The sequence below is a fragment of the Megascapheus bottae genome, chromosome 15 (assembly GCF_031878675.1).
Source record: "Megascapheus bottae isolate mThoBot1 chromosome 15, mThoBot2.hap1, whole genome shotgun sequence".
Classification (NCBI taxonomy): Eukaryota; Metazoa; Chordata; class Mammalia; order Rodentia; family Geomyidae; genus Megascapheus; species Megascapheus bottae.
Genome location: NC_143523.1, coordinates 33,275,526 through 33,288,279, shown reverse-complemented (window position 1 = coordinate 33,288,279; position 12,754 = coordinate 33,275,526). Strand labels below are relative to the sequence as shown.

Below are 12,754 nucleotides of genomic sequence, written 5' to 3'. Positions count from 1 at the left end.
TACAAGAAAATAATTTAAAAATAAGTTACTATATGGGAAGGGGTAACAATGTTCAAGAAATAATGTACCCACTACCTGATGAATATAACTGTAACCCCTCTGTACATCAGCCAACAAAAAATAAAAGTGAAAAAAATAAGTTACTATGCATTTGAATAAATTAGTACTTTAGTATAGTAATTTTAATACCTTATATTAAAATAACAAAAATGTTCACACAACAGCATTACAAGCTAAATGGAAAAATTGTTATTTTTAAAAAGTGTAATGTAGCCTGGTGAGGTGGCTCATGCCTGTAATCTTAGCTAGTTAAGGGGCTGATATTGAAGGATGGTGGTCCAAAGCCATCCTGAGCACTAAAAAGTCTGTGAGACACTTATCTCCAGTTAATCACCAGAAAACCAGAAGTAGCAGTGTTGCTCAAAGGGGTAGGACAGTAGCCTTGAACTGAAGAGCTCAGGGACAGCGCTCAGGCCCAAAGTTCAAGTCCCAAGACTGACCAAAAAAAAAAAAGTGTGTGTGTGTGGTGTGTGTGTGTGTGTGGTTATATATATAGTTATATATAGTTAAAAGTCTAATGCTTATTTTCCCTAACACCTGTGTTTGTATTAAGAGCCCTGATCTTGATACATTTGTTCCTTTTTTTTTTTTTTTCAGTTTTTCAATGTCAGTAACAGTACTGGCTGTTGAAAACTTTCTTCAACCCCTATGACTGACAGTTTAATATAAATACCTTTGCTTTTCAGAAAAAAAGAAAAATCTAAACATACTTTTACATAGAAATACAGTATTTCAGAGAAAAACACCAATAGCAAGCATAACTTCTCATAAAACAAATAAATATTGAGCCCTTATCCCCAAAGCATCTCCATTCTATCACATTTGTGATGGCTGTGGAAAAAGAATCAAAGGCTTTCATCTTATTAAAAGCGTTGAATTATCAACAACATTAGTATTTAAGTTTTGTATTGTATGTTGATACCTGTGAGTATTTCAAAACATTAGTTCTTGTCTCCTCGGAACCATACTACTTTTCTCAAAGACGAGAATAACTACGTATCTTAACTCCATCTCTGACTTAACAAATGACCCCAATAAAAATCACTTGAATTCTTTTTAAGGTTTACCAATTACATAACAAATCAGACTAGCTCAACAGTTCTCATGAGGTGAAAGACTTAAAAATGCCTTGAAAAAACCTGAGCACTGGTAGCTTTTGTCTCTAATGCTAGCTACTCAGGAGGCTGAGATACTTAGGTTTGTACTTTGAAGCCAGCCTGGGCAGAAAAGTTCGTGAAACTCCACCTCCCAAGACATAGCAAAAACCAGGCTGAAGGCATGGCTACAAGGGTAGAGCACCAACAAACAAGCCAAGTGATGGGCCCTAAGTTCAAATCTCGGCCAAAAAAATGGGAATTATAATAAAAAAAACTTTCAGCTGGTTTATAATTTCTTCCATTTTGATACTGCAGACCCTACCAACCCTCTGTCCGCGGATACTGCCGAAGCCCCGATCTCTTCTGCGCTGGCTCCCTTATTCAAGAACTGCTGGAGCTGCCGCATCGTCTCCGGGTCCAGGCTGATCATGGAGGCCCATGAAGCTGGGGCTGGCCCCGAGTCCCGGGCCCATAGCGCAGATGACCATTGGCATCAGCATCGCCTGTTGGGGAGTAGTTATCCTTTTAGATCCAAAGGGGGAGGCCTACCGAGTTGCAGGAAAGTAACAGCAGTGACTTCATCATCATGTATCCTTGACCTCCTGACACACAGATCAAGCATGGGATTTGTGGATATTCTGGATAGATAAATGGACATGGATGTTTGTCACTATTGTGGATACTGACAAGACTAAAAAGACAATGAAAACATTGGTTGTCATTCTTTGGATACTATGAGTGTATTTTTTTCCTCTGATTACATGGAAGCCATTAAATCATTTAGAGAAAATGATTCTGTGCTTTTCAGAAGAAGAAAGGTATAATTTTATTTATATTCAAACATAATTAAATTAGTTTTAAAAGATACATTTGTTCTTTTCTCAACCATTCACATAAACCTTAACATTTAGATGTGAAGGTATTGGTAAAGTAGGATATTTGCATTTGGTTATTTGAAATTGGAGAGGGAACTGGGGAAAACAAGATGAGGGGTGGGGGTGGGGGGGAGGGAAATAGGGACCAAGACATGTGAAAGGGTATCAATGTATGGGAATTAATGCACCATCTACCTGGCAAATATCATGTAACCCTTCTATTAATTACAATAAAAATATATTTAAAAAAAGAACAATTCTAAACAAGTATTGAAGCCAGAAACCCAGTAATACTAGTTAATCAGTGGATGAAATTTGAGAATTGTCGTCCAGAGCGAGCCCTGACAGGAAAGTTTGTGAGACTCATCTGTAATTAACCAACCAAAATGCCAAAGTGAAGCTGTAGCTCAAGTGATAATGAGTTAGCCTTGAGCAAAAGCATTCAAGGACAAAAACCAGGCACTGAGCTCAAGCCCCAAGATAGGAAGGAAGGAAGGAAGGAAGGAAGGAAGGAAGGAAGGAAGGAAGGAAGGAAGGAAGGAAGGAAGGAAGGAAGGAAGGAAGGCACGCAGGAAGGAAGGAAAAGGAGAGGAGAAGGGATAGGAGAGGAGGGAAGGGAAGGGGAGGGAGGAGAGAGGAGAGGACAGAGGAAAAGAAAGGTGGCACAAGTTCTCTTATTCTTGTAGGAAATATAAGATAAAAGGTTATTCTGCTTAAGGATCTACTTTTTCCTGAAGATTTTACATCAATGTGGAAAACAGTAGAATAATTTTCATTAATTTTCAATTTGCTTTTACTCCAGGTTAATATTCTTTAAAAATTACATTTTCTTACAAATATATTTTATTATTGCCCCTGTGATATATTTTATGGTATTGCCCTTGAGGTTGTGCTAAGGACACAAAACATAGTTTCATTTTATATTAGGATAAAACCCCTCTTTTCAATAGAGATTAATAATTGTATTTCACTTTCACATTCTAAAATAAACAAAATTTTACAAGTTAATACAAAGGGTATTGCAGTAGTCTAATATCTCTAGGTCCTGCCAAAATTACTGGTTTCTAAGTGCATATATAATCATGCTAAAGTCCTGGAGGGAGTTTGTACATTACATAGTTATAAAATATCTATTATTTTATAGGTGAATGATGTCATTACACAAAGAACGATTCAGAAATGAAACAGGTAAAGACATTCTTCTGAGTACATTCACTATTAAGCATAGGATATAAGAATACTACCCAAAACAATTAATGAAATTGACTCTCTGACTATTTCTGTCTAAGATATAAGGCAACATTCTACAATGAAGATGAAGGAAAATTCAAATTTGGTAAGCTGGTCATGAACTAACAACCAACTTTTAGCAGCCACATTTAACTCATAGAGGCCCTCATTCAAACACTGGAACTGGTGCTAGAAATAGCAGAAAGATGCCATATCCCAAATTTTCTACCCATGTACCACTCTTTTTCTCCAGAACCCGTGTTTACACCCAATCCTCTGAAATGTTCAAATCAAGTATTCAGTTTTTCTACTCGCTTGTATTTTTCTCTACAAGTTCATTTTTGAAGATGACGATTGTTTATGCCTCATACTTGATCTTACAGAAGTAAATTTCAAAATTTCTAAGTTGCTACTTGGTCCCCCTCACAGTCCTTTGAGTCACAAACTGCACTGAGCCATTACCACTCTGAACCCAATTGATAATTCTGAACAACCCAGGATTTAGAATGATTGGCTGCATCTGTTGCCAAATCTTCCTAGATATATATAGTGTTAATCTTAAAAAAAATATTTGTGCTAGAAGTAATTGGACATTCATGTTTGCTGTGTTTACACATTAATTTTAATGGGCCCATTTTAAAAGGCCTAGCTAATGTCTACTTTAAATTTTGACTTTCTGTGCCTCCATTTTATTACAAATTTTATAGTTCCAGCTAGTAAAAAATAAAATATAAGCAACATTATAAATGCCATCGCTGACCATCTGCTGGATCTTCATTTTTCACAAACTTAATGGGAGATCTAGTTCCTAAAATATTAATGTTTATAGGAGTGCACATGTGTGAAAGTGGTAACTTTTTTGCTCCAAAGTAAAGTAATTGACAACCAAACACAAAACGAAATGGTGCTTGGAAAGGTATGTTTCCTATTTGATTTTATGTGCCTCTTGTTAAAAAACTCATCTTTGAAAAGTCATTTTTTTAAAGAAAACAAATTACTACCATCAAATAGCACAATGTTGTCAAGATTTGTGACCATTATTTTTCCAGTCCTGGGACTTGGACGCAGGAGTTGGGCAGGCACTCTCCTAGAGCTTTTCTCAAGGCTAGCACTCTACCTTGAGCCAAAGCACCGCTTTCAGCTTTTTCTGTGTATTGGTACCAAGGAATTCAACCCAAGGCCCCATGTATGCTAAGCAAGCACTCTGTTGCTAGGAATGCTCTTGGCCCACTTGTGACCATTTTGTAGATCACTTGGCTTTCAACTGGAAACTGAACAGCAGTAAAATTTAAAACTTCAAAAATGTATACATATTTATTCATCTTATTGTAAAGATGATGTACAGAGGAATTACAGTTACACAAGTAAGTTAATGAGTATGTTTCTTTTCAAGCAGTGTTACCCTCTCCCTGGTGTTCTCTCTTTCCCTCCCCTCCAACTCTCCTCTTCTTCCCCAAGTTATAAAGTTCATTTCCAACATAATGTCTAGTGAGTATTTCTGTTGCATTGGCTCAACCTTTTCCAAATATAATGTGGTCATAATAAAATAAAAGAATTTTTTTCGAGAATTTTTTTCACACACATATGCATCCACAATCAAATTTTATACAATGCTGGGGGTGGGGGGCCTCATCATTGTGATAGTTTATAGGTCCTCTATTCTAAGTTAAATTCATTTTATCGGGCTGGGAGTTTGGCCTAGTTGTAGAGTGCTTGCCTAGCATGCACGAAGACCCAGGTTTGATTCCTTGGTACCACATACTTAGAAAAAGCCAGAAATGGTGCTGAAGCTCAAGTGGTAGAGTTCTAACCTTGAGAAAAATCCAAGGACAGTCCTCAATCCCTGAGCTTAAGCCCAGGATTGGCAAAAATAAAATTCATTTTATGGCACATCTAAAACAGATGCTACATGTCTTCAACAAAACACCTCATGGCAAGTGACAAACTAGAGGGTAATGAAACATATTATGGAAATTAGTATGGCCACAAATAAATAACTCAAGATATAAGGAGGGTTCAATGGGAGCAAAGAGTGGAACCTCTTATAGGACTTGTTAAAATTCTTCCTGCCACAGGCAAATCAATAGGGGCATGTGCCACCAGAAAACCTCGTGAACTGCAGGAAGCTCACTGCCTGCCCAGTTAGGTTGCCACTGCTTACCATTCCCAGGTGGATGGGCATTGCTGTGGCATTGTTGTCCCCACATTGCTGTGGATGGGTAAAAGGATTTTCCTAAACCTTTTGGTAGAAGTGGGATCCTGTTATTTATACACTATTCCTGACCTGTCCTGTTTTATTTTGACTTTTAAACCTTGTATGTTAGTATGGTAGGTCACAAGCATGACAGACAATGAACAGGTGAAGAATCAACAGAAAAGTGTTTAAAATTCTGTGCTAGCAGTCTTCTGAATGTATCGCTGTGGTCCACAGAGAGGGCTGGACAAGATGACAAGGAGATGCCATATCAGCTACTACAGCCTTAAAACAAAGTTGGTGTCTTTTTTGGACACTAAAAATGTTCCTATGCAGCCTATTTTATTTTTTTTTTAAATCAAATAAACAAGAGGGTTTTTCCATGGGGGAAAAAAAGAGAATTCTTCCTGACACAAGTTCCGAGGTTCTCAGTATTAGAAGCTAATTTCTGGAGGGGGAAATGAAAATGAAATGATACTTAGAAGATTTTGGAAAAGTGCTTAAAATGTAATTTAATGTATCTGTTTGGAAATAGATATTCTCTTATTGATTTAGCATCAATTTTAAATAAAATGATTTTTTGCTCTATAAAACCAAATTTTTCTACATACTGACTGAAGCTTTTTTTTTTGCTTTTTCTTTCTAGATGTTTCTAGTTTTCTTTCTAGTTGTTTCTAGTTTTCTTTCTAGTTGTTATACTTGACGATACAGGTGGAGGAAAATATTTTAGCTGCAATATTGAGAAGAGGAAAACAAGTTGATCAACTTCCTTCCAGTCTTTGAGATCTTTGAGAGATAGGCCTTTCCTTCATTCGTTGACATAATACCATGCTTCATAGCTCTTCACGTAGATAGAATATAAATCCATATTTGAGCATTAGTTATAAATTCAAACTATCAAAAACTTGTGGGCATTTAATCTTTATATATCTATATGACCTTATGAATCTTCCTTCATTCAGGAGATCAATGTATACTCATATTAAGGCAATAGCAACAGAATGAACTAAATGATTAATTAGTATATCCATTCAGTAAGTATTCATTAAGGACCTTCTAATAGTCAAAGGAGATTTGTTGAACAATTTAGACTAATGATCCTAAGTAATTTTGGATCTTTTCAATGAAACAAAGAAGTAAGCAATCAAATACAATGAAAAAATATCATGAGGTTAATTAAAGGTTGCTCTGGGATCATAAGTAATAGAAACATATCTTTTAACTTATAGCAATTGGAAGAATCTTGAGCTGATAGCATTACTTTTAAAATGCTGTGTTTTTGACACTTCTTCAGATAACTCAGATGAAGTTATCAAAATCATTTCAACCAACCCAGATGACCCTCAGTAGATGATTGGTTCAAGAAGATGTAGTACTTATACACAATGGAATTCTATACTGCCACCAGAAAGAATGACATTGCCCCATTCATAAGGAAATTGAAAGACTTTGGAAAAATCATATTAAGTGAAATAAGCCAGACCCAAAGGAATATAGGCTCAATGGTTTCCCTCATTTGTAATAATTACCAAGCATCTAGGACTCTCTTTGCAGGGGATTACAATAGCTCAAATCCTAGGTACATAAGGTCATCTAGGATGAGACAAATGAAAGGAACTCTTGGATATGGAAATAAGAGCTCTATCTTGTGTGATTGTTGTTCATAATGGGTTGTGTTATTTCTCTTCTCTTTTTTTGCCCTTATGGTTAATCTCATATTGTTACTGTATCTGCTTGTTACCTGGTATATTGTATATAAGTTTATTTGTTTATTTGAAATAGGAAAGGGAAGGGGGGAAAACAAGATGATTGGGAAGGGCTGAGGGGAGGGAAATGGGGACAAAAACACGAGAAGGGGTATTAAAGTGTGAAAAGTAATGCACCTAGTACCTGACAAATATAACCCTCTATACATTATCCTGACAATAAAAAAATATTTTTAGTTAATTCAGTACCAAAAATGGCTATGTTGTTTAAAAGAATTATAATCAATAATTATTTAACATAACTACAATAATGTCATATTATGAAAAATAAAATTTATGGGAAACAATAATGGATATTTAAAAAATTAACTGTGAATTATGTTCACTTAATTTGATAAGTGAGGAAAAGTAAGAAAAATGTGTTGAGGAACAACAAAGCAATTCCATGTAGCATTGATTCAGCAATCCTTCCACTCTGTGAGAGCGTTGTTCAGCTGAGGTGATTACTCCACCATGCTTGGATGGTTGATAAGTGCTAAACCATTCAGGCTTAAATATACAAGTAAGGGTACATATGGTTATGAAGCAATTCACTGGGTCAAAATGCACAAAAGTGTATTTGATACAGTATCTTTTTAAAGGAAAAGGTGTGGGTTGATGAGAATTTTGTATGATATGGATAGTTTGTTAATATAAATATATTAGGACATTCATTAGAGACTGTAGTTCAGAACAGTGAGACTGAGAAAAGCAGACCAATTTTGGAGGATGGGGCTGGGAATTTACATCAGAAGAATCAAATGAGCTGATAGCATATAAAACAATTATTATCTCTAAAAGCAAATGCATTAAAATATATATATATATATATATAGAGAGAGAGAGAGAGAGAGAGTTAGAGACAGAGAGACAGAGAGAGGGAGAGGGAGAGGAAGAGGGAGAGAGATGAGAGAATCTGTTCCCAGTTAGAGGATAGAATAAGTGGAACACCTACCAAGAACTTATCTATTTCCAAAAAAGGAAAGATCAAAGAGAAGTTTGCAAGTTATTTGTGAAATACATGATAAATCAATGGAGAACTGAAAGGGTACACAAGGGATGCAAAATCAGTGATACTGAGAACTTGTGTAAATCAAGGATATTTGTCTTTTACAATCGTGTCAACAGACCAAGTTCCATGACATATATTCCACTGAATGGAGTGGCTATAGAGAAGAATCCCTGCCAAATGAATAGTAAAGCTCAAGGTCATGATGAATTTTGTGAAATTTTTGTGTTGTTATCATTATGACAGTTTGTTGTCTTGGTTTCCTGCCTTTTGCTGATAAAAGGACAATTTTTCTTGAGAAGAAATATAATGACTGTAGACATTTCAGGAATCTACAAAAAGCTAAATGAAAGAGTCTTAAACTGAGTTTGATATGACTATTTTAATCTATCATTTTTCCTTTGAGTGTACAATAGTGTTTTCTGGACAAAATCAGTAGATGAATCTTGTGCAAGAATAATGTTTCAGACTAATAGGAGATTAATTTAGGGCTATATTATCCTTCCCATCAGACTGGCTTTCTTGACCTATTCAGTTCTCTCTGTCACTGAAGTAATTAATCAGAAATAGAGCAATATATTGTCTGAGCATTGTATAGTGAATTGCCTTTGGATAGACAGTTATTTCAATTGAGGTGAAAGACCCTTTGAACTATAAGTATATTTTCTTCCTAATGAAAGAAATAGTCATTATATCAGTTAATGAATTAATAATCAGATAGAGTACAATGTCAGTGGAGAGAAAAAATGCCATCTCTCTAAATAAAGCCTGTAATAAAATCTACTTAATTGTATGAATATGTTACCATTACTTGGATTAATAAAATATCTTTCATTAGAGGATTACTAGGGAATTAAATAAAAAAGTATACAATACCATGGCAGGAATAACTAGTAAAAATAAAACACAGATACACAAAATGAAGCAAGGTACCAGTACAGTCAAATGAAGAATACTACAGAAAGTATTTATATGAAGTAATAATTTGCATTAACTTAATTGATTTACAAAAGGTCTTTCCAGTTAAATGAACAAAAATAGTGGCTTAAATTTCAAGGGTGACAGAAGTGTTCTTTTCAAAATAGTAAATTATTTAATTCTGAAGTTGTCTCCTAGTAAAAATAATTCAAGTAAGGTTTAGAATTTGAAAGAAGGATGCGAATGCATACACACAAAATATAAAACTGTGGGATATTGTTAGTTAATGATATAATGAACATATTCAAAATTAGAAAATTAATTTAACCTAAAATTTAAATTATATGTTCACCAGGAATGATTTAAAACATTCATCCAGTTTAGCTTGGTTAATTTTTTAAAAAATGATTATATATACTTCTGAGGAGCTAATGCTTATATATGAAATAATTTTGTTTCTCTTGAAATTGCTTTGGATATGAGCCCATGGTGGGTTTGACTAACAATCAAATTAAAGAAGATTGTGGTGATATTATGAAAGTCACAAGTTATTCCCCATGACTAGCAGCAGTATTTAAATGTAAGAGCTAAGCTTGTTTTTTTTATTATAATGTATAGAGGGGTTACAGTAATATTCTCCAGGTAGTAGGTGCATAACTTCTCACACATTGATACCCCTTCTCATGTTTTGTCCTCATTTACCTCCTCCCATCCCCTCCCAATCATCTTGTTTTCCCCCCTTTCCTTTCCTATTTCAAATAAACAAATAAACATATATATAATATTCCAGGTAACAAAGTCATATACTGTAACAATATGAGATTAAGGGCAAAAAAGAGAAGAGAAAAATAGCAGAGTACATTAAGAACAATAGTCACACAAGATAAGGCTCTTGTTTCCATATCCTGGAGATCCTTTCATTTAGCCTCATCCTATATGACCTTATGTATCTAGGTTTTGTGCTATTGAAGTGAAATAAGCCAGACCCAAAGGAACATAGGCCCAATGTTTCACTCATTTGTAATTAGTATATACCAAGGACTCTCCTAGAAGAGGATTGCAATAAGCTTGCTTTTGAAGCAAGAGGTAACCTGCCCTGAACATAAATGAGAAAAAAAGAAATGTCTTGCTAATTTAAATAAGTATACTTAAAGAACAGAAAAGGAAAATGTACTGTTTAAGAAACAGGGATTGGCTTGGCATGGATTAATCCAATAGCACAAAGGTGGCTTGTAATTGCTAACTATCACCATGCCAGCACCAATAGAATTTATGTTTTAAAGCCCTTTTACTTTGAGTAAGACAAATGATATACAAACCGTGCTTGTGTTGGAATATATGTTTATTTCTAGTAACATCCAGAAGCAAGATAGCAATTGATTTGATCCCTTATAGTATCCAGAAGGAAGGAGAGACTTTGGAAGAACTGACATCTGTGTACACCTTGTCTGCTATGGATCCAACTCATGCCTTCCTTACTTTTCCTACAGGCTCCCTAGTCCACATAATGACTGAGAAGTATTTACTTTCTAAAATGATTCTTTTTTCATGGAAACGTTTTCTTACTAAGTTTGAAATAAGTGCCATTTTTCATTGACATCAAAATGTGGTCAAACTGCAAATTAAAAAAAAAAATTCAGCCATTAAGCCATTGCAAAGTTATATATATATATATGTATATATATATATATAATTGCATTCTGCAAAACACAAATTAAGTGGAGAATATTAGAATAAAGCAAAGTCATCCACCTGCCAGAAAGTAATTTTCATTCACAACTCACTATGATTCATTCAAGGGCTGTGCAAGAAACCCACATTAGAAGTAAAGAAGTGATCGTATTTACTGTTCTGCCAAAGAACTAATTGTGCTCAACTGTCTGTTTTATTGATATGGAATTGCCTTGTGAAGGTAGAATAAAGAATGTCAGTTACAATTCATTAGGATAAGTGTAGAAATCACTGATCTGTACAAAAATGGAGCCTCCAGGCAGGGATAATAAGAGCACTGGCAATTTTCTTTTACTCTGAAGTTTTCAGGAACATTTTGTTCTCTCAACGCTGTACTCTTGAAAAAGGGAATATATGTTGGAATTCATTTGCATGCCTGCTTTAGGTAATAAGTACTTGATGACTCTGCAACTTCTGGTAGTGTTATTCTTCCCCCCTGGGTAAAATCCAGATTTTTTTCCAATTCATTTAATGAGATTCATTCATATGTGTGAATACTTCCCAAGGGAAAGATATTCTCTCTTCTGAAACATATGGATTAAATGAAACAAACACAGACCAAGAAAGACCTTCAAGTTTTAAATTTATGATAAGCAGATAGCTTAAATTTCCTTCCTCAATGAAGAGTTAGGGACCTAGGAAGGGAACTGCTTATGGAAGTGAAAAAAAAAATCTTCCACAACTTTAGATAGAATATGTCACTTCTCTCATGTGTATTTCCACTCTCTGAAAGCTACATACAAACTTCAAAATAGTAGGAATGGTTTCTTTTCAGAAACTGTTAACTGAAACTACTGTAATTTTGAGATAACATCACAAGAAAGTAAGAGAAAATGTATTTATTCTAGCCTTCAGAGTGAACTTTAGGAATTACCTTGATAAACATGAAACATTCCCTCTCTGTTGTTTTCTTTTTGATAAATGCAAGAATTTCAATCCATTAAAAAAAAGAATTTCAATCAAATGCCTGTTTTAAATGCTGAAAACAATGTGATTTTCTGTCTTGTCTGGGATGTGTTCTTGGAGAGACTTTTCAGATGATGAGCCACAAGTCTGCATCTTGCATTTCATTCATGTATAATGACATTAGTCAGCTGTGGGAAAATTAGTAATTTAGGCTGAGGCTGGAAGAAATGGAGCTCTGCTACCGAATAACCATAACTCATTATAATTCCCCACAAGTCACTCTGGATGGCTTCTTTTTTAAAGAAGCCATCTTTGTTTGTCTTTAAAGCTATGGCAAAAGTACATATGCAAAAAATGGATTGTAGCATCATAAATGCCTTCAGGAGGATTTGTATATCCTTGAGATCATCAGAAGTGGGACTATCTTTCTCACTCAGCTTACATTCCCTTAATTATCTTGGGAAATATTTGACTAATGCAGCTGTTGGCCAGGATGTTCCAAGGTGACATACCACATTAGGTTTCAAACACAGGGCCTCACACTTAGGCAGATACCATACATTTTAAGTCCATTTTGCATTGATTAAATTAAGATAAGAGTCTCACCCACCCAGACTACCATCAGTCTATTTTAATCTGGAATAAGAGTAAATGCCAGTGTGCCCAGGTCTTAGTTGAGAAGAGGAGCTCATGAACATTTGTGCTCAAGCTGGTTTAAAAGCACAATTGATCCAGACTTAATCTTCCAAGTACCTTATGGTATTCACACCCGTAATTCTATTTTATTTATTTAAAAACTTAATGACTGGTCTAAAGCATTTTTTTTATTTCACAGCTTATCTTCTTTCTTTTACTTCTTAATTATAGGTTCTCTTTTTGTGTATATATGCTATTAGAATCCATTAACAGAGAGGGTCATTTTGACATGTCCATACATGCATGCAGTATATCTTGATCAGACTCAGCTTCTGATCATTCTCCTTCTTCCC

General features: G+C 34.9%; 1 pseudogene; it reads left to right on the top strand.

Moving 5' to 3' along the window:
* Window positions 1–1,595: 1,595 nt before the first annotated feature.
* The window catches only part of LOC150054148 (ATP-dependent RNA helicase DDX18 pseudogene), a 51,864-nt pseudogene continuing 40,705 nt past the window's right edge, over window positions 1,596–12,754 (top strand).